This window comes from Tympanuchus pallidicinctus, unplaced genomic scaffold (genome assembly GCF_026119805.1).
Source record: "Tympanuchus pallidicinctus isolate F22 unplaced genomic scaffold, pur_lepc_1.0 scaffold5, whole genome shotgun sequence".
Classification (NCBI taxonomy): domain Eukaryota; kingdom Metazoa; phylum Chordata; class Aves; order Galliformes; family Phasianidae; genus Tympanuchus; species Tympanuchus pallidicinctus.
In genome coordinates, this window is record NW_026294769.1 from 28,116,907 (window position 1) to 28,138,818 (window position 21,912).

The 21,912-nt window shown below is 38.8% G+C and overlaps 1 protein-coding gene across 4 annotated transcripts in view; it reads right to left on the reverse strand.

Annotated features, from left to right (window-relative positions):
* Positions 1-10,598, reverse strand: part of LOC128090807 (uncharacterized) — a 32,418-nt gene extending 21,820 nt beyond the window's left edge. Inside the window, exons 1-2 of one of the 4 annotated variants that reach the window (XM_052703462.1) lie at positions 10,271-10,598; positions 797-877 (exon numbers count right to left, since the gene is read on the reverse strand). The gene's annotated coding sequence lies outside the window, so the exon portion shown is untranslated. The remainder of the gene's footprint in view (positions 1-796; positions 878-10,270) is intronic. The other 3 variants (XM_052703461.1, XM_052703459.1, XM_052703460.1) reach the window with 3 other exon arrangements.
* Between the last annotated feature and the right edge of the window lie 11,314 nt (positions 10,599-21,912).

The following is a 21,912-nucleotide window of genomic DNA, read 5'->3' on the forward strand; positions in this document are numbered from 1 at the left end:
TCTCCACTACAATAAGGTTTCATGACTTCCCTCACCCACAGTATTCAGACACAAGCAGTAAAGGCAGCAAAAGTCCAAAGATTTTTGCTACTTGTTTCCATTGCATTCCATTGCATCCTTAGAAATCCAAAGAGCCAAGGATATTTCCTCAGTCAGATTAACCGTTATAATGTTAATTATAGACCCTTGGATAGTTGTTTAGCAGGTGCAATGAACAGCAGTACCACAAAGGAAGACATCTAAGCAAGTAAATTATAACCTTCCTAAACTTCAAAATCCTTTCATGTCATGACAACATTCGTTTTTCCCCTGAACCTATGAAGACATGGGCACAGACCTGCCCTCCAGTGCAACTTAAGTGTTTGTTCAAAGTTCACAGGAAGACCAGAAATTCCAACCCCACAAAACCCACATCCACAAAAAAAAAAAAAAAAAAACAACCCTAAATATGCAAAATCTGGAAAATTCATACAGTAGCTAAATATTTTGGTATTAGGCAACTCAAGCCACAGGTAATACGGCTCTCCCACTATTTGAAAAAAAATATTCTGCAGTAGCCTGAAAGTGTGAGGCTTCACAAGCTTCCCTGCTCCTCATAAACACAGAATAACCATGTCAGTTCTGTGTTTGTGCCCACAGTAGGGATTCAGTGGGGATTCTTCAGGTTGTTAGATTTGTGATGAAGAATTACTTATACTGAGGTTAAAAGGAGTACATAGGCATGAACTTCGCAGCATAATAGAAACTTGAATTTGTTGATATTAACATCCAACTAGTCTCTTCAATTTTACAGTACTTGTTCTGAACTATTTTGCTCTCTTAAAACTATATTCTTCATACACGCACCAACAAAATTTTTTGTTGATATCTTCACCACCTAAAAAGAATAAGAGAAGCACCTGTTACCCAGCCAACATTATTCACAAGCTCATAGACTTTACAGACATTCCATGCTGTCAACAAGCCTAGAATTAAGGGCTCAGGGGGAGGGAAGATGTCACAAAAGTTAAGCCCTCATATTAGCATCAGCCAACATGCCATGCCATCCCACATTATTCAGGACATATAGAAGACTTGTGAGAAGAACAGTGCCAGACACGTATTATACCCATGCCCTAACATTTCCATACATCTTTCAAGAAAATTTTCTGCCTCTGCTTAGTACAACTTGAGCTCCTCAGAGGCTGATGAAGTAGTAGCATCCTGGTCCTTCAAACAGTTTAGAACCTGTGATTAAAATAAACAAAAACAGTTGCTGGAGATCCTGAGTGATAGCAGCATTGCTGAAGGCTTAAAGTTGCCTGCCTCCCCTGCAGACCCATTTAACCCAGGTGACAACACCAAACAGTTGTCTTCCTTGAGTGAGTCAAATAGTTGTGAGCCAACTGCTGAAGACTATGCAACCTACACAAATAAGAAAAGTTCCTGCTCCTGTATTACATCAGAACCCCTGCTCATAGGGGCACCCGAATAAAACTGGAAGACCACCCAACCACATCCATAATATGAACTGAGAACAGCTCTTTCATCAGATACTACCAAAGTCACAGATTTTAACCTTAGACATCTGCAGCCTTGAAACAGCAAATGCACAAGCTCAAAGGGAAGATCTCTCTACCCCAAGTTCCACATCCAAAGAAGCATTTCTGACTTGTGTAACTCTCAAAGTAACCCAATCCAGAAATACCCAAAAAGAAAATCTGGTATGTCCCACACTCCTGTAGACATTTACTTAGGCTAAGACCTTAGTCTACCCTCTTTACTTCTCACATCAAGTTATGGGAATCAAATGCTCAATGCAGTTGACAATAGATAATTAAACTCCATTGCTCTAAGCTTTATTTCTTAGAATGAGACAATTCTTGGATCAATTGATAGCATTGCCACAATTGCACTGTTAAACTACCACACAAAAGAGAAACTCCAGCAGCCGCACAACATTTGTTTCCAACCAGAAACAAATTTCTTGCACTCCAGGGAATTACCACTGGCAACTCACTGGAAACTGGAGAAGGGGATACACTGCTCCAGTATCTCTGAAGTATGACACTAAGTTCTGCTGCAGCCACCTTGCCTCATGCAAATTGCCTCCCTGAGCAGAATATGTCATAGCAAGCTTTTACAAAATTCTGCTTCATCAGATAGTTCTGAAACTCCTGAATTGTTTGAAAGATACTGACATGCATATTTCCTGGTTCTGATCCAGGAAATTCAAAATAGAAGTCTCTTAATGGGCCTTGCTTTCTTCCCCAAATCATTCCTTTTGTTAATGTCTTGCAGCAGAGCAGGATGCTAATGCGATCCATAAACCTAGGACAGGGATTGCCTCCAATGTCCCAAGAGGCTGTCTGGGATAAAGGGCAAATTTGCCAAGATCCTTTTCAAGCATAAGCATCTGCCCACCTCTCAGGCCCTACCCTAAATATGAAATGCCATGTGGGGCCATAGCACTCACACTACATTGCTCTTCTCAATAAAGTGTCAGTTTATTGAAATATTCAGATGTGCATGAGGTAGAAGGAACTTGAAACAAGACCTGAGCACAGCAGGAAAGTTTTTGCTATCTCATTTGCTAGCAACATTCATCTAGAACATTTAACTCATCCAACCATAACAAGACTGTAGTTACAGAAGTGACATTCCCCAAAATCTGTTCATTTTATATCTATTAAATCTAAATTAATCTAGACCAGAAGAAGTACAGAGTTTATTGCAGCTGAGTTTCTCATTCTTACTGGTTTATTGCACTTTCCTAAGTGTGAAATTCTGTCACAGCTGACAAGAAATAATACAAGGAGTAAGGAACTAAGTTTAAATACAATAAGTCATCTGTAGCTAAAATCAAATTGCACAGAACTTGTTTTCTCTGAAGCATTTTTATCCTGTTTTATCTTTTGGTAGAGGTCTAACATAATAGAAAGGGCTAGGGTAGAAGAGCATGGGGGAATAGAGACTTCCAGTTAAATAACACTAGAAGGGAGTGTGTGAGCAAAGAACTCCACAATCCCAGCCCTGCATGTAATCTCATCATGCTTTAAACCCAATTCATTTTGGCTGGAGAAAATTCATCTACTGCCTTCTTTTTAAGTGTTAATCAAGAAGCACTGAGGTGCTAAAGGTTCTCAACATTAAATATAGGTCCATCTCCCCAGTACAATAGCAGAAAAATCAGGCAACTCACACCTCTCTGTCGAAACTGATGCATATTTGATGATATCTACCTTCACCTCTCAGTAATTCAAGTAAAGATGTAGGTTGTTTCAAGTTTATTTAAGAGAAGACTACCAACTCCTTACCAAGAAGTTTGTTATAAATTCAGAGTTTATTGACTTCCAAAGGTGAACACAAAGGGATAGAGGATGAAAACACAACAGAAGCTATGAAATGAATATATATGGTTAATAGAAAGACATTTGAGTGATACGCCCACTGTTCATAAAGGCAACACGCATCTTGTGGAGACATTTTTTCCCCTTAGTGACTCACTACAATTCAACACATTGTCAGAGCACACTGAATGAATTGTTCCCAGAGAACAGATGAAAGATAAGGAAGACTTGATTTGTATTTAATGATCCACCATTATCATACTTGTATGTGGGCAGAGTTTCAGCTTTCTTATGTAGTACACATATAGTAGTGATCACAGCATCTCACCATGGTGATCACCACTACCTAACTGAAAAGGAAAGAAAGTTTTTCCCAGAAGCGGAGGTTATTGGATTTTAAACAACTGTGGGTAGCATGCTTTATTATCTATCCTTTAAACACTATAATTAGTAAAGATGTTAAATATGCAAGATAAACTATCTTCCCTGTAATATACACATTTCCTTGTAAGTTGTAGTGATTACACATCCTGTATTAAAAAGTCTGTAGAAATATCTTTATACGACTGAAATCACACAATTGCACCACTATCCTATTTCAACAAAATTGGTACACCCATGAAAAGTCTCTTAATCATTATTTCTTCTATTAAGATCTGAGCAGATATTAAACACCAATTATCTTTCATACTGTACTGATCTTTAATGTACAACAGAAGGTGAAATTCTGTACTTTCTTATCTGGTTTAAACTGTAATTCCCCATGCCCTATGTGAAATAAAACTTTATTAAGGTGTAATTCATTTAGTCTGCATTTCAAATTGCATCTCTGTACTCCCTAGAATGAAACTAGGTTGTTACCCAAGATTAATTTAATGTTATTTGCATAAGATAATCAGTTAGCACACACTTGAGATTACTCTGATTTTAGTAGGCATATCATTTATGCAAACAAAAATCATTCTTTAGAAAAGTAAGATTCAATCAGTTCTGATGCACAAGAATCAGAAATACCAGGATCAAAGTAATAATTATAAGAGGATACAGTTACACACAATTAGTTGCTCATCAGCAGACCTTGCAGGCCTGTCCTGTGTTACTCCTTCACAAGGAAGACTCCTAAGACAGATGGGAATCACCCATGGCCAATTTGGAAGCACCTCCCAACACCATAAGCAAGTTTTCCTCTACGCCTGGTCAACTCCACTTGCCACCAGCTCAGCCAGACCCAGCAATGCTATGACCATTTCCATGTGACACCAGAACTCCTACAGAACCCATGAAACATCTTTCCCATCACCAAGCCAGCTCCATGCAGTAGTTACCTTCTTCCCTCTCCCCACCTGCTTCTTTCTTTCTTTCAAAGCCATGCAAAAGCAACATTACCAGCTTTACACCAAAACCTGTAACTGTGGCTCTGATAATATGCTGTCCAGATACTATCCCATTAATCCATTACAGAAAATTTCTCACTGCAGTCCTACAGATTCCATCATCTCAGCAATATCTCACAAGCCAGAATATTATTCTAGGTGTTTGCTTTCCATCAATTAAGGAGATAATCTTTAATCAGAAATACAGTTCATCAGTCAGAAGTACAGATACATCATCACATCACTCCTGCCTCTACTTATAATAGCCTGTAGTGATAACCAGCTACAACTTTAAAGATTTTATTGCCTGCAACCTTAAGGGTTTACTCAGACTAATGGCTCTTCTTAAGTACCTCATATCCACTTTGAAAAGCCAATATTGATTACTTGCTCCTTAAAAAAATATTCTCCAAACATATTGCAGTACCTGGAAGTCTCCATCATAAATGATTCAGTACCAAACTCTGTAGAGAGTGTGCAGCTAAGCCTTCGTTACCCAATTTAACTTATGCATATTTCCAAACTCAGCATAAGCATCCAGGCCACTTGCCATCAGGTACCAAGTTCATGCCTGCCAATAGCCTCACTAATCAGACTAGCAGTTTGTGTAACAAGAGCAAAGCACTCAGTCTTCAGTGTTTTTTAGGCTAGAATTGCACATGGCAGAACACAGACTGGATAAATCAACTCTCAACCTGAATTTAAAAACTACCCTATCTTGTTTGTTTTCACTCACCCAGGGACCAGAGTTGATTTTTTTATTTTTTTATTTTTTGGAAAAAAAAAAAAAAAAAAAACCAAAAAAAAACGAACTGCAACAATTTTGCAAGTTACACTTGTGATGGACTTACTTTACTAACTTCTTTTTCTTCAAGCTGGGTTGGTATGTTTCTAATTGCCTGAAAGAGGCAGTAAGAGTCACCGTTTGACCAAGTACTTTATGCATAAGGCCTGTTTCACAAGCTCTGTATCATCAGGAAGTAACTGAAAATTATGCAGCATTCAAGCAGTTCTGAGAACATTACACTTGTGGTATATACACAGAGGTTTTATGTCAGTTAAGTATTGCTTTGCAAAAAAAGATTCCTGTTAAACATTCTCCAATTCTGTATTGAGGCGTTTGAAACAGTATTTCCTATTCTTCAGTTGCAACAATGCATCAGTCTGTACTGGGCAGAGTAACTCAGAATATTTTTCAATAATGTATAACAATCTGTGTTTTTACATATCTCCTTGGGATGTGAAAGGCTTGAATAATAACAACTAATCTTGTATTTGCACCAATACACAGCTAACCACTGAGTTGCAACTTTGGATGATTCTTCTGCTGTGTAAACAAAAGCTTCTGCAGAGTCACTCCCATTGCAGTTTACCCTGCACTGCAGACCTATTTAGATAGGAAAGCGAATGCTTATCTTTCCAGTCTCCCTATTCAACAGGACCCCAGTAAAATTAGTGCACAGGTTTAGTGCATGAAAATGCTGCTGATTCACTAAGCAGCTCATATTATGCATATGTTCTGTTAGAGCAACACAGATCCTTCTTTCAAATGTGATATAAAAGCAGAAGGGTAGGAACTATAATGCAAGAGGCAGCTAGTGCAATGCCATATGGAAGTAGAGAAATAAAGATATCAGCACTTGGCAAATCTCCTGTTACATTTCACATTCATATGCTCACCACATTTAGACATAAAGAGTGTATCTAACACTCCAACACCAGAAGAGAGTGTTTTGGTTGTTTTTCCCCATTCTTCAAAGAAACATGCTTTTACAGACATGTCTCTGTATAGCAATAATAAGCTTTCCTTAGCAAATTAATAATGCCACATTGGTAATATGCACTTCGGATTAAAGCCAGAAATAGTAACTATCATGTAATTTCTCTACAGAACAGTGAACTGTCACAGTTGTGCAACTATCAGTTGGCAACTCAATTTATAGAATCGCTCAGGTTGGAAAAGAAAGATCGAGTCCAACCATGACACTACTTTTATGTCCTGAAAACACATGGCAGGGCAATTGAACAGAGCAAGGAGTATTTGGGATTCTTGACTGTTATCAGCAAAGTAATTTCCTTCTGAAATTGAAGGACAGTTATTGAGTATAAAGAAAACAGTTATCTTTAAAGCTCCTTTCTCTCTATTCACTATAAATGATGCCCATTAAGTTTTCCAAGTTTCCCTTGTACTTTTCTGTTTCAATTTTCTTTAAAACATTTCCACTTGTATTACTGTAGTATGTCCAACAGAGAGAGTCAAGAACTACTGCTCTTATCTCTCTGAGTGCATCCTGTAACATGCTCCTGTCAAATTCTTTACTACAGTGCTGCTCTTTTCATCTGAGGGCAAAAAAGGCATTTCCTTCACTGACAAGGAAAGTGTAAAGAGCAGCCTATTCCCAGTTCCCACCATTAAAGTATTTACTCACATGTCAAATATAATAAGGAAAAAGTATACTGCTTTCTTGGATTTCCACTATTGCAGGATGCATTGCAAAGAAGTAAACCCTCAGTGCACATAGGGAGAAGGAACACACAGCACTCACATCACCTTCTTCAGGATGGATGAATAAAGAAAGGATTTTGTGGTAGGATAAGTTTGGAAGGTTACCTCCAACCATTTCCTAGCAAGTTGCCTCTAAAAAGTTAAAGTCCGTTACTTAAATTCAACCTGATACTGGTCAGCAAGAAGAGGCCTTCATAGATCAGCCATTTCTACCTCAGTGCATGGTGCTACATACATAAAGTTCAGTGCACAAAAAGATGGTAGAACAGGCAGAAAAGGAAGTTACAGCACTTTCTAGATTAGATACTCCAGTAAACAAATAAATAAGTACTTCTGAAATGACAAGATCACTTTTACAGAAATTGAAAAACATTGCTCAAAAATTCAAAGGAAAGGAAAAATATTAGTTAATGCTTCAAGATGAGCAATTACTATACATTTGTAGAACATACATCCATCACGCATATAGATTTACACGTTCTTTAGAAACAGCTTTGAGTTTTGCTCAGTCACTGAAAAGAGAAACAATACTACCCAATTACCAGTTCAAATACACAATAAAATGTTATTTATAGGAGTTTTGTCTTTATTATGGATTTTTACGAAGTAGTAACTTATCTTTCTTTATGAAGGAGACAAGAGAGATTACATTAAAATACAAATACTGTTAATAACAGAGCAAGGCATAATGCCATTAGAAGTTATGGAAACTGTCCCACCTTTATTCCTTCGGTTTCTGACAAGATTTTTAAAAGAAAGAGTAAGTGAACTTTTCCATCAGAATTCTGGGGTGGATTACATCTTTGCTGAGAAGAAACTAGCCCCAGTTACTGGTAAAAACTACCAGTTACAGAGCTGCTTTAGAGGCATAGAATAATCCCAGAACCTCAGAAGTCAGGCTTCTAATGAACAAGCAGCTGCACCATCAGCATGGAGGAGACAAAAGCATATGATCAGTAGCTTTAGAAGCAATTTAAATAGATCGAGACATCAATGTAGTTGATCTATTTAAATTCATGAGATCATATTTGGAAACTCAGAACAGAGCTGCAGGAATATGAAACTGTTTGAATTTAGCCTTGCAGAAAATGTATCTTTTTTGAGCCTTTTCAACATCTTAGTGCAGTCTGATGCCATTACATGAAACATCAGTATGTGAAATATAGAACACTACTAACCTAGCAATTAGTGAACATTAATTACTTAAAAATGCTGTAGGTTGAAAGACGATCATTTCTAAGAACTAAGAATACTGCAACAGGAGTCTTAAATTACATATTGTATGCATATACAAACAGTATTTGTGTGTGCATATGCATTCATATACACATATAACCTAAACATGAGTTTTACTCATGCAGATTATTGATGTGTTTTCTACAGTACAGTATAAATCAACTCATTTACACAGTGGAAATCCTTTACACCCCATGTTCATATGCTTCTTTCAGAAGGAATAGGATCCCAAAAGACATCACAGAGACCAGAAAGCACTCATTTCCATTAGCAGGTTGCTGGGTACCCACAACTTTACTCTAACAGATCAGATCAAGAAACTTCAGAGCACTTCCCATCTCCCAGTATCCTCTTTTTGGCTGCCCAGATTAAGATGCCTCCTAGGGTCATGCTGGTATGGAAGCAGTTAGAAAGCCTAAGGAAAGTCACTGCAGACTTCCTGCATAGCCAAGTGAGAAAATGGCAGATTACAGGCAAGACAGTTATTCCATAAATAAAAGGGAAGCAGATTCAGACAGGCAGCAAGGCAAAATAGGCTGCCATAGATAAAGAGAGGGACAAGGGCAAAGAGATCACCTCATTTTATACTCAACCAGCATTCCCCCATCCAGCAGCAATACTGTTAACCCACAAAGCATCACTCTGGAGATTATTAAATGCTTTCATCTACAGGCCACCCTCCCTGGAGACATGCTATGAAGTACTCCAGGGGCAAGGTAGACCTGCATTACCAGTGCTCATCTGCACTTCTCGGGAAAACAAAACAGGACATTTACACTTCAAAGCTACTGATCTGGCATTTAGCCAACAGACACAAAGTTCAACTTGAAGTTGTTATCAAAGTCACATGATAAACCTGAAGAACAATCTTAAGACTAATAGGAATTATACTATTGTTTCTGGTTGATTTTTTTGATTGTTTGTTTGTTTGGCTTTTTTTTTTTTGTTTTTTTTGGAAAGTTGCATGAAAGCAAATACTGAAACATTAACACATATAGCACGCATAAATCACAAGCAAGTGGGACACTGTCATTACTATTCCCAGAAGTGGTGGCTTATTAGGCCTATTACCTAAACAGGATGATGCTATCTACTGGCTATTATTCAAGGTCTGTATCTTTAAAGACCAAGTACAGCCAACAACAAAATATCCCAGCCTATTAAGTAGCTCCACCTTGGATGTTGATGTTTCCAGAAACATACATTAGCCAGTAACTTCACGTTTGAAGCTAACTTATTATAAAAACAGACATTAGTGAAATATTAATACAAAACATTTATTGTTATCTCCCCACCCCACCCCTTAAAAAAGGTGCCAAGAATTCAGCTCAAAGAGGCAGTTTCTGCTCCTTTCAAGTTCTCTAAACACTTTGGAAGTAGATGCAGACAAAAATATTAAAAGAAAGGACTTAAAATAGGAAAGATGTAAACAATTCATGGTCTAGATTCACAGCAAACTAGAAGTCCCTACTATATTTTATGTAATACTAACGGACAGTAACAAAGTACAACTAATACCTCAAGGAACATATTTTTAAGGAAGATTCCCTTGAAACATAAGCAGGATCATAAGCCACAGTACAGACATAATTAGCAATTAGATTTTCTGTACATATGTTACACACTTTTCTCTCACTAATAACATATTAAGACAAGACATACCATTCTATTTTCTGCTTCCTAGCACATGAAGTCTTATTACCCTTAACCATTTCCTAAATACACTAGAACAGGCCAGAGTAACTAAGTGCAACATATAAATATAACAAACTACAGCATTAAAATACATACATCTATATGTAAAACTGAACTAACTACCTACTTACCAGAAAAAGCAATACTAGTCACTTGTTCATGAATTCCTTAAAACAGAACAAACATTTTTTTGCTTGTAACACCTTTCAGGCTACATTTCCCCCAAAGCTTCTACAATTTATGCCAACTATAGGCAAAACTGTGTTCCTGGCATGAATTTTTATACCAGGTCCAATTCACACGACAGCCTTCCTCATGAAAGTGAACTACCTGCACCTGTGGTGAATAAAGCAGTCATTCAGGAGAAAAACACTGAAGCTGAACTACTGAAAGTTAAAATATATCTGATAAACTAGGGAGGCAATAGAACAAACACTAGTATAGCTGAAACAACTTTCCTCCAAAGACTGAATGCTTCAGACTGTTTTTCTTACTCAGAACATCTAGGGTTCTTGGTTACTCCCAGGTAAGTGTTAATGAATAAATGCCTAGGACTAGTTACAACCTACTTATATAAGAGTTTCTATCTACTTTCTTTTTCACTTTTGTCCTTTGTGTTCTTTGAAATTATTAGAAAGTGGTTCTTCGTGGTGTTTAAAGACAAAATTAAATTGAAAAATTGCACATGATAAAGCTTTACAGAAAATAGGAGGTCTTTGTTGCATTACAAGGTGAGGAAAGTCAAAGTGATTTGCTGTAAGGCTTATTCCAGCATTCTGATATTAATATATTTGCAAATATTAAATATATGCCCTTTAGTAAGCAAAAAAATTAGTTAGAATAGCAGGAGTTTAGGAAATGATTTTTACAAGACTAAATTGACCTTTAAGAAGGTAAGAATGCTGGGGCAGTAAATAATAGCTTTGTGTAAATTGCTGTTACTACAAAATGTTGCTTTCTCTAATTGTAGTCCCAAGGAAGAGTGTAGATTATACTGCAGGAACTATGAAACCTTGCATTATAATTCTTATTGATAATTCTCTCCCTAGTACATTATGAAACTTTTATTTTTTTTTAATCATAAGAAATAAATTGTCTCACACTAGGTCACAGTAACTAATGCTGTTTTTATACAGTGGTAGTGTATGTTTTATGGAAAACTCTTCATTTGAGCCTTATTAAAGGTCAAGTAAAAGATGAATGGGCTAGTAAAGCAGGAAGATCTGGAAATCTTACACAATATATCCAGAGGCCAAGGCTATCTTTTCTTAAGTAAATATAGCACAAGCATTCATCTGCAGCAGTATGCCCAGTTGATTTAGAGAGGCATAGAGCTAAGTTGTTTTCTCTTAGCTAGATATCTCTCTGCCTCAAATGTCAATGTAAAGGATGCTTCTTGTGGAGAGATTGTTTGTGCTGTCCCTCGTCACTGTATACCTGACACAGGCGAGGGCTAACAGCTGTATAACATCATCTGAAGCAAGGGGATGATTTATTTAATGTTCATCATAGGAACAGGTGAACCACAAATGAGCAAGTATTATATTATATGGAGGAAGGATCTTCTGGAAGGAAACATCAAACCCTCATCCTCGTTGTGGGATCTGGGATGAAGATAACTATGCTTTGTAGCGTGGTTTGGACTGCAGTTGATATGACCTCATTCCCACTGGTAACTTCAGCCAAACAAGCTGTCTCACCTAGCTCCCTGTCAAGGCAATGCATGGGGATCCTGATCTCCATGGGAACATACATGGGCAGTAACTGTTACGGTTTGTGTTTGAACTAGATGAATCTGATGTGGGCTTTTAGAGCTACCAGTGAATATTGGAGTCAGCTTTTTTTTTTTTTTTTTTTCTATTACTATTATTGCTTTATGGACTTTTATTATTATTTCTCTGTTAATTAAGTATACAGAATGAGTATTTGAATTAAGCAAAGGTTCATCCTTATCCTTAGTGCAGTCACAGCCCTTAATAGGTCTCCCGTTGAATAAAAACTAATGAAATTTGGTGTTTACTGTGTGGGCAGAAGGTACTCGTGGTTATGAAAGGCATGATGTCATAACCTGGCAGTCAGTGAGTGGCTCCTCTGTGATGTATTTTCTTCTCCGAAATAATCTAGAGATTTCAAATGCTACCACAGGAGGAGAAATTCTTTTTTATTTCTTTTGTTCTATGGCATACATGCATTCCTGACTTTGGACTAGCAATAAAATATTTTCACAGTAATCAAAATGCACTGCTTCAGAATTTAATCACTCACTGAAGACTCATCCTTTCCCCATGGTGAATGCTGTCACTTGAATAGCTGACTTGATTACATTTTCAGAAAGGTAGTCTTGAAAAAAGCAATGGTGTGAAAGTATTGTTCTTCTTCCCTGTTTTAAGTTTGGATTAACTATGTAGAGACTCTTCCTGGAGTCTAAAATGATTAGCTGTTTTTTTTGTGCTGCCTTTTAAAAATGTTATTAGAGAAATACCACTCTTGTGTGGAAACTGAATTCCCTTTACAGATTTGATACCTTTCTCTACCGTTTACAGATGGTGTGGTGAATGTTTAATCTGTTACTCTTTTCCACTTTAAAGTATAAAAATCTTCTATATCTGAGCTCTGCATAAGGAAATCTTTAAGATCTTGTACATCTGGTGCATTTCTGTCCACATCAGGTACTCATGTGTCCCAACCAGGAGGACTACCTTATCTTATGTGAGCCCCCTCTAGGGCACTACTAGGTCACAGCTTGAGCTGGTGATGGAGCACTGGGTGAAGGGGGAGTGCCTGGCTCTGAGAGCACACAAAAATTGTTTGCACCCATGTACCCATAAGGAGTAGGTCCAGGGCAGAACCATGCTAGGCTCATACAAGGGCCAGCCACAGAAAGGAGATCAGCTCTTGGTCCTAGGTTGCTTCCTGAGGAGTGATGTATAGCCAAGCCTTCTTCACCAGTGGGAGTGGGTTTGACTCTTCTTTCTGTATACGATTACTGGATAAGGTATTCTTTATCTGGTATCACCAAGAACCTGTCAGAAGCTGTTTTGCTTCTTTGTGGGCAGAACAACCCCAGTGACTCTCCTCAATCTTTGTGTCAGTTATGTAAAATCAATTAATGGCTGGCAGGCAAGTAGCTGTGACCTAACAGTCCCATTTTTTGTTATGTATCAGAATTTTGTTAAGTATCAGAGAGAAGATCAACAGTTAATTTTTCCTTGAGGAGAGGCTGAGAGAGCTGGCCTTGCTCTTCCTGGAGGAGCATCAGTGGGATCTTATCAATGTATATAAATAACTAAAGGAAAAATGTGGGAAAAATGGAGCTAGGATCTTTTCTGTAGTGCCAGTGCTGGGACCAGAGACAATGGTAACAAACTGGTGCACAGGAGGTTCCTTCTGAACACCAGACAGCACTTCTGTGCTCTACAGGTGATGGGGGACTGGCACAGGCTGCCCAGAGACTGTGGAGTGTCCTCTGTGGGGATCTTCAGAAGCTGCCTGGGCACCCTGCTCTGGGAACATGGCTAGAGGGACCCAGACGGCCCTTTCTCATCAGTCATTCTGTGATGCTAATTTTTCTGCACATTTTCCCACTAAAACCTTGTGAACGTGTATAAGAGTGCATTCAAGTTAGATATCCTCTACTCATAGCTGGCAGTTATTTAAACAGCTGCATGAGGAACGAAATAATCAATTACTATCTAGCTTCTAGAAGTGGCGAGGCCATTTCTTATAGAGTACACTAGGGATATTCACAATGCTAATGTAATTGGCAAGAAATGGCAAAGAAAAAAAGATTTCTAATCCCCATTCTTCCCCTCAGAATCTTGATCTTAACTAGCATCTTGTGAGACTATTCTTTAACAAATGTTCTAAAACCGTTAACTTGTAGTACCTAGTATCTTCCCTTTCTATCTGCCTGGCCTTAGTCCACACTCAGCACTCTTCAGGCAACAGTGTATTCTCTTGGAACATGGTTCTCTGTTTTGGCTAACTGGAGAGACACATCGATGACCCTGTGTGCTAACTGACGACTCACCTCATGCCCTAGTAGAGAGCAGAAAATGTGCAAGGCTACAAGTGAAATACCTAGGAGCTGCTGTATTAAACTGCTTTTTAAAAGAACCTCTCAAGTCTGACTTCCAATTGAATAGCCAGAAATCACATAGGAGATCTAACAGTTAATTTTTCTTTAACTTTCTGTCTCTAGGAATATTGTTCTCTGATTTTCTCCAGTTCCTGAAGGATAATTTGGCTGCCTGTGCAAGCTCGATTTGAGTGTGATACCACAGCTGCAGAAGCCCATTGATAAGTGGTGGTGAGCAAATCATTGCATTTTTTTCAGGGCTCAGCTGTTTAAAATATACTGAATGCAAAATCACTGGTAAGTTACAATATGTTTAAATTACTCTAATTAAAGCTTCTGTAGTATGGCACAGTTCATGATATTTCATTGCAAATTATAGCTCATGCACCTACCATGGCAAGCAGGCATTATCCCTCTTATCTCTTTATTCAAAGTGTAGGACGAATGGGAAGAAACAAACTTTTCAAGCTAAATTGCAGACTTGGTAGCTGAAGTCTTTTCACAAATTCTTGAATGCTTCTACGGTGAGACAAACAGTTAAATTATGGGTCTGAACTGCTTTATGTGTTGGTGGGAGAGAGAAAATCCTCCTGAGAAAGATTTTAGTCTTTTTCTATTTTTAACAGGTGGGCTATACCATATGAAAAGGCGCTCTTAATGTCAAGGACAGCTTAACATCATACGCTTCAAGTTGTGTATCGTATGGTGAAGTTTGCAGTTCTTCACACTGCAGACAGGAATGAGTCAAACTTGCTGTAGATGTTAAGCTGTTAGGGAAGGATGTTTGGGAAGCGTTGGTTTGGGGATACTGCATTACAATAAAGATTAACAGAGAGCTTAGAACATTGTGTTCCTTGGCTATCTGAAACTAAGAGATGTTACTGAGTTTCTGCAGTGCCTTATCAAGTTCCTTATTAAAGAATGAAATGTTTCCTGTCTCAGCATGGCCTATAGACAGGCCTATATAAAGAAGCTCATTGTAAAGAAATGTCCAAGGAAGTGCCAACAGTGGTTTCCATCCAGACAGGTTGGAGTCACTCAAACTGTTTAGGAACTTGTCCACTGCTGTTGGAACCATTCCCCGTAAATCTGCAGAGATTAACTGCATGTTTAACTATTTAGCTTAACTATTGGTTTCAGCAGACTAGCAATCCTCTGCTGGACAGACAGCTCCCTGTACTTCTGGGTGTGTAAGGTACAAACGTGACATGGTCATGGTGGTCCATGGTGCTCTACCCATGTTGACAGGATAGGACTTGCTAGCCTGGAGTTTGACTAACAAATACTGCATCTGTGTCTGGTTTGACTTAGAATTCACTTACACTTCAAATGCTTTGGATTGGAAGAGACCTTTAAGATTTTCTAATTCCAACCCCTCTGCTATAGGTAGAGACATCTCCCTCTAGACCAGGTTCCTCAAAGCCCCATCCAGCCTGGCTTTGAATGCTTTTCATTCAAAAGGCATTTATAGCTTCTCTGGGCAACATATTCCAGTGTCTCACCAGTCTCACAGTGAAGAATTTCTTCCTAATGTCTAAATGTACTCTCTTCCAGTTTAAAACCATTTTGCCTTGTACAGTTGCTACCTGCCCTTATAAGAAGTTCCTCTCCAGTTTTCCTGTAGGCTCCTTTCAGGTACTGGAAAGCCGCTATAAGGTCTCCCCCTGAAGTCTTCTCTTCTCCAGGCTGAAGAGCCCCAGCTCTCTCAGCCTGTCCTCACAGGGAAGGTACCCCAGCCTTCTGATAATCTTCGTGGCCTTCCTCTGGACCTGCTCCAACAGCTCCATGTCCATCTTATGTTGTGGGCCCCAGAACTGGATGCAGTATTCTGGGTGGGATCTCACAAGAGCAGAGTAGAAGGGCAGAACCAACTCCCTTGACTTGCTGGTCATGCTTCTCTTAATGCAACCCAGGATACAGTTGCCCTTCTGGGCTGCAAGCACACACTGCCACCTCATGTTGAATCTTTCATCAACCACCGCTCCCAAATCCTTCTCCTTAAGGCTGCTCACAAGCCATTCTCTGCCCAATCTGTATCTGTGCTTAGGATAGCTCCCCTTGCACTTGGCCTTGCTGAACTTCATGAAGTTGGCACGGACCCATCTCTAAAACCTGTCCATGTCCCTCTGCATGGCATCCCATCCCTCTAGTGTGTCATCTGCACCACTCATCTTGGTGTCACCTGCAAAATTCCTGAGGGTGCACTTGATCCCACTGTCCAGTCACTTACAAAGATGTTATTTGGTTTGGGATGAGTGTATAGAATCTTGTACGTGGATGTGTCTGCTCTGAGATAGCCTCTTATTTTTGAGTCTATGCTCAGGTTTTATGGAATATCTTTGCTTTAATAAACTGAATGTGACAAAGACTTAAGCATAAATACCATGAAGAAGGAGGTGCTAGGAGTCCATGAGCATCCACGGAGCTATCATGTCACTAGGACTAGAGAGATGAGATATTTTGTATGACTGAACACTGTAACCAGTAGACACAGGATCTTTAAGAATCAATGCCTGGGAATGCAGGGGGGAGAATCTGTACCCTCTGAAGAGAAGTATCTCAAACTCACAGAACCCTGAAGTAGGCAACAGTCCATCTAGAGCTTATAGGTAGGGAACAGAGGAAATACTGGTGAATGTCTACTGCAGAGTGGGATCAAGAAAAATAATTAGATGAAGCTTAATCTCTGAAAGAAGACTCACTGTAGTAGACTCTTGTTTCCATAGTTTACTCAAACCATGCTCATATTCTCACTGGAAGGCCAACATGGCAAAGAGAAAACAGGTCTAGAAGATTCAGGTCTAGAAGATTCCTAGAGTGTGTCAGGGATACTTACCTGATCGAGGACCAGCTGCTGGTAACTAAGGAAGAATTAGTAAAGGATGTGACAGGCTTGATTACTACAACCTTGAAGATATAATGTTTAAGATCTTTCAGGCACTGAGAAAGACAAATAGCAAAATAGTCTGTAGACTTGAGCAGCCTTAGCTTGACCAGGGAAAATTGCAGCTGGAATCTTGGGTGATACTGCACTGAGAGGCAGGGAGCTTCAGAAAATCTGCTTGACTGTGCAAAGTTCTAAAAGGGTAAAAAAAGAGTCTGTTTAGATGCTCAATAAAACAAGCATATACCAGGATACATGCCAGCTGGGTTAAGCACGTAGTTGACAACCAATCTTCAAACACAAAAGAGAAAGATGAAGGCAGGAATAGGCTACACAGAATTAGCACCCAGAATTATTCTAAAGAGAAAGCCCAAAGCACAGTTGGGTTCAACACTGGAGAGATGTGAAAGGCAATAAGGTGTAGGTACCTTGGAACGAAAAGAAATGCCAAGGGAAATGTAGACTTTGTAACAGTATAGAGCAGACAATGTAGTGACAAAGGACTACATCAGAGAGGGTGAGATTCTCGAGGCCTCTTTCTTCAGCCTTTGTTGGCAAGATTTACCTCTTGCCTCCCAGTCTCTATTCTTAGTAACAGTGTCTAGAAAAGTGAAGTAGAGGGCAGATAGGCATGTACCCCCTTCATGATAGAGCAGATTTGTATTCAGGAAGGGAACTAAGGAGAGATGGTCAATGTCATGCAAAATTTTTTTCAATCAGGAAAGCTTTGCTATGACTGATAGAAGGCAAATATTCTGTCCACTTTTAAAGTAATGAAGTGAAAAACTGTCAGCTGGGCAGTCTCACCTCAGTAGGTGGGAATTCAGGAGCAGATACTTGCAGAAGTCATTTCCAGGTACACGAAGAACGAAGAAGTGTTTGGAAACAGCTCTACCATGAGCAAATGGAGACCGACCAGCATGATTACATTCTGCAGTAGAAGTCATGAGCTTTGGGGATAAAAGGAGAGCAATGCCTGATGTAACACCTTTAATTAATCTTCTGCCTTGACAAGATCTCCTTGACAAGTTTACTATCTCCCCTGGAAGACAGTAAACTTCCAGGCAAACAGGCACACAAATAGATTATGTGGATGTAATGTAAGGTGAATAAGTAACTGTCTGTGTTGTTGGAGTAAAACAGTGGTGGTAAGTAGTTGAAATTTCTGGCAACCATATAAAATTGGTATTTGATAGGGGTTATATTGTTTCATGACTTTACTGGTCATCTGGATGAGGGGATGCAGTGAAGTCTCAGCAAGATGAGGAGCCTCAGGATACTGAAACAGTGAGCTGACAAATCTTTTCATGCTCAGCGAAGACAATAGTGAAGTCTTGCAGTTACGATGGGGTAATCAGTGCCTGCACTGGGCCCTGCTGGCTGGGAAGCAGGGAATCTTGATGGAAGAGTTTAACACAAGTCAGCAATGTACTTTTATGTCAGTGGGAATCATCTGCATAAGTGCATTATGGAGAAGAGGCTGAGCAAAGTGTTTCTTCCTTTCTTCTCAGCTCTTCTGAAATCACATCTGGAGACCTGTGGCCTATTTTGGGCCCTAAGCTGTGTAATTTCTTAATGTACAGGCATGCTGGAGCATGCCACAGAAATGGCTTGGGGTTAGAGCACAAACTTGTTCATCTTTAAAAAGCAAAGAATAAAGAAGATTGAATTGCTGCCTACCTCTTACATGGATGTTAATTAAGACAGGACAGGGACAGACTTGTCAGTATGTAATGACAGGGCAAGAGGCAGCACTGCAGCCCAGGCAAATACAAGTGATTAGCTCAGGACTGACTGGCTGGCTGGAAGGAGGGGCTGAGCAATCTCCAGAAAAGTGTTAAACCTCCACTGAACAAATCCAGATTGGTCTTTTGGCATCTGCTTTAAATCTGTGATGAACAGCACGACTGAATATTTGTCATCATCCTAGAGAGCAGGTAGGCAATTTTTTTTTTTTTTTTGCCTTTAAGTAATTGCTAGTTTATAACTTGTTCTTCATTGTGCTGAAGTTGAGCTTTCTGTTTTCTTCATTGATTTTATTTTTTAGATGTAATTTCTGAACTTTTCCTGTTTTCAGGCGTTCTTTGTCCCCAGTGAATATTCTAAGAGACTTGTTTCAAGATGATTTTGGCTTATTTCCCTAGACTCTTTCTTGAAAATTTATCCATCCTAACAATTAAAATACCTTTAACTCTATGAATATTAATCATTTTCTTCCAGATTCTGATCTGTTTCCTAGTCCTGTGTATAAAATTGTATTAGCTATCTGGTTAAAAATAGCCCTAAGTGTAGAATAGATATAAATCTAATAAAGTATACATTAAATTAAATGCTTGGGAAAAAAAAATAAATAAAAAAATCCCAACACAGAGAGCTACTGTTTTTGCTGATAATTGGCCTTTAGGCAAACACTTAAAACTGAGTTGGTTTTCTTAGATCCTTCTTACATTTTCCTCTCTACAGCCTACATTAAATATGTAAATGGTGTGTGTTTTCAGTCACTTTAGCTTCTTCAATTTTTGTCTCAGAAGTATCTTTCTCTTCACATTGATCATGCTTAATCTTCATGTTAAATTCAAATTGGACACTTCCTCATTATTTTGGTACAGAGCTTGCTACAACTATCTCTGAAAGGTAATCTGGAGTAACGGATGTTTTACAAGTTTTTTGTAGGCTTCCAGGATGGAGACTGCACTCCCTGTTGTTAAGGTAGAAACTATGCACTTTTTTTCAGAACAAAATGTTGCTTTGTATTGATAGGATTTTTTCCTTAAAAAAACAAACACAACAACAACGACAACAAAACAGGACAGGGATTTGGATTAAATATTCATGATTACATCCTGTAGGAACAATAAGAAAAATCAATGGATATTCTAGGGACTACAGCATTTATTAAATATTATGTTTTGATGGTATATATTCAAAAAATCTATACACAGGTATTGCTTAGGAATGTACTACTTAAGGCAGATATTCAAAGGCTATGTTACAATCAACACTTCCCTTTTTCCACTGAGCAAGGCAGCACAACAGTTAAGGAGAAAAATATGGATGGAAGGGAAGCAGCCCATCCTTCATGGGAAGCAGAAAGAAGTGGAGAAATAATCTTTGTAATTCTTATTGATCTCCCTTTCTATTGTCACAAGATAGAAAGCTGAGCTATTTATTGACTGAACTTTGGATAGCCGCTCTGATTAGCTCAGCTTTCACAAGCAAATCTTACAGTTCAGTGGAAAAGCTACATGCTGTCAGAAAGTGTAGGAAGATGTGAGGTTACAAAACAGATGTCATTTTTCTTCTTTACCAAATAGATTCGAAAATATTCAGGGCTAACCTTATCATAGTTGATGACAAAACAGAAGGTGTTGACATGCTTCTGAGCTTACGTTTCTCTCAATTTTATTGACAAATATCTAAGATATTAGTCCAAAACAGACAAAATACAAGCTCGCAAAAGAAGGGAAGCATTTGAAGTATATTAACTTATCTGAATGGAGTTCTGTATTCCTACTGAAGTTCTCAGATCAAATGTAATGATGTTCCCACATTCAAGTTTAATTGAGCAAATGTATCTGTGGACTAATGCCACTTAAGTTCCAGCCTAGCATCCTATGGTCCCCAGTGTGTCTCCCTGACAAATAGCATTTACCAAACTTACACATTTTGACTCTGCACTGCCAAATTAAATAGGGCTCAGGGACCTGTTTCTGTTGTCTGCCCCATACTGTTGTAGGGATATTATGTAGATTAGTGGAGGGAGGGAAATACAGCCCTTGGTATCTGGCATCCCAGATGTCTCAGTTATTATCTATAATAAACTGGATAATTTTTTTTTTTTTTTTTAAAAAAATATATATATAAAATTATCTACTAAGTAAATTTCAGGGTAATATCTATAACCCAGTGTTGTGGTTTAACCTCAGTAGGCAACTAGCACCACTCAGCTTATTTATTCCCCTCTAAGTGTGATGGGAAAGAGAATCAGAAAAGGAAAAGAGAGAACACATGGGTTGAGACAAAGGCAGTTTAATAAGTAGAGCAGAATCTGCATATGCCAGTGAAGCAAAAGAAGGAATTCATTCACTTCTTCCTGTTGGCAGGCAGATATTCAGCCACTTCCAGGAAAGCATAACTCTTCACATGTAGTGGCTACTTGGTAAGACAAGCACCATCATTCTGAACGTTCCCCTTTCCTCTACCTTTATCACAGCTTTCATTACTAAGCATAATGCACCATGGCATGGGACATCCCTTTGGTTACTCTGGTTGACTGTCTTGATAGTGTCCCCTCCCAGCTCTTTTTACACCCCCAGCCTGTCCTCTGATGGAGCAGCATGAGGAATAGAAGAGTTCTTAACTTTGGAAGCACTGTTAAGCAACAGCTAAAAACATCAGTGAGTTATCACTGTTATTTTTATCTGAAATCCAAAACATGGCACCATACCAGCTGCTATGAAGAAAATTAGCTGTATTCAATCTGAAACCGTGATACCTACATTGCATATGTGGCAGAAAACTTGTTTCTCTGGTAAGAGGTTTGGTTGGAAATAAGACTGTGGTCCACACTCAATGAAAAATTATACAACTGTTTATGAGGGTGAATAGTGATAGGAGAAGGGGAATGGTTTTAAACAAAGATAGCGGAAGTTTAGGTTAGATATCGGGGGAAGTTTTTCATATAGAGGGTGGTGACGCACTGGAACAGGTTGCCCAAGGGAGTTGTGGATGCCCCATCCCTGGAGGCATTCAAGGCCAGGCTGGATGTGGCTCTGGGCAGCCTGGTCTGGTGGTTGGCAACGCTTGCACGT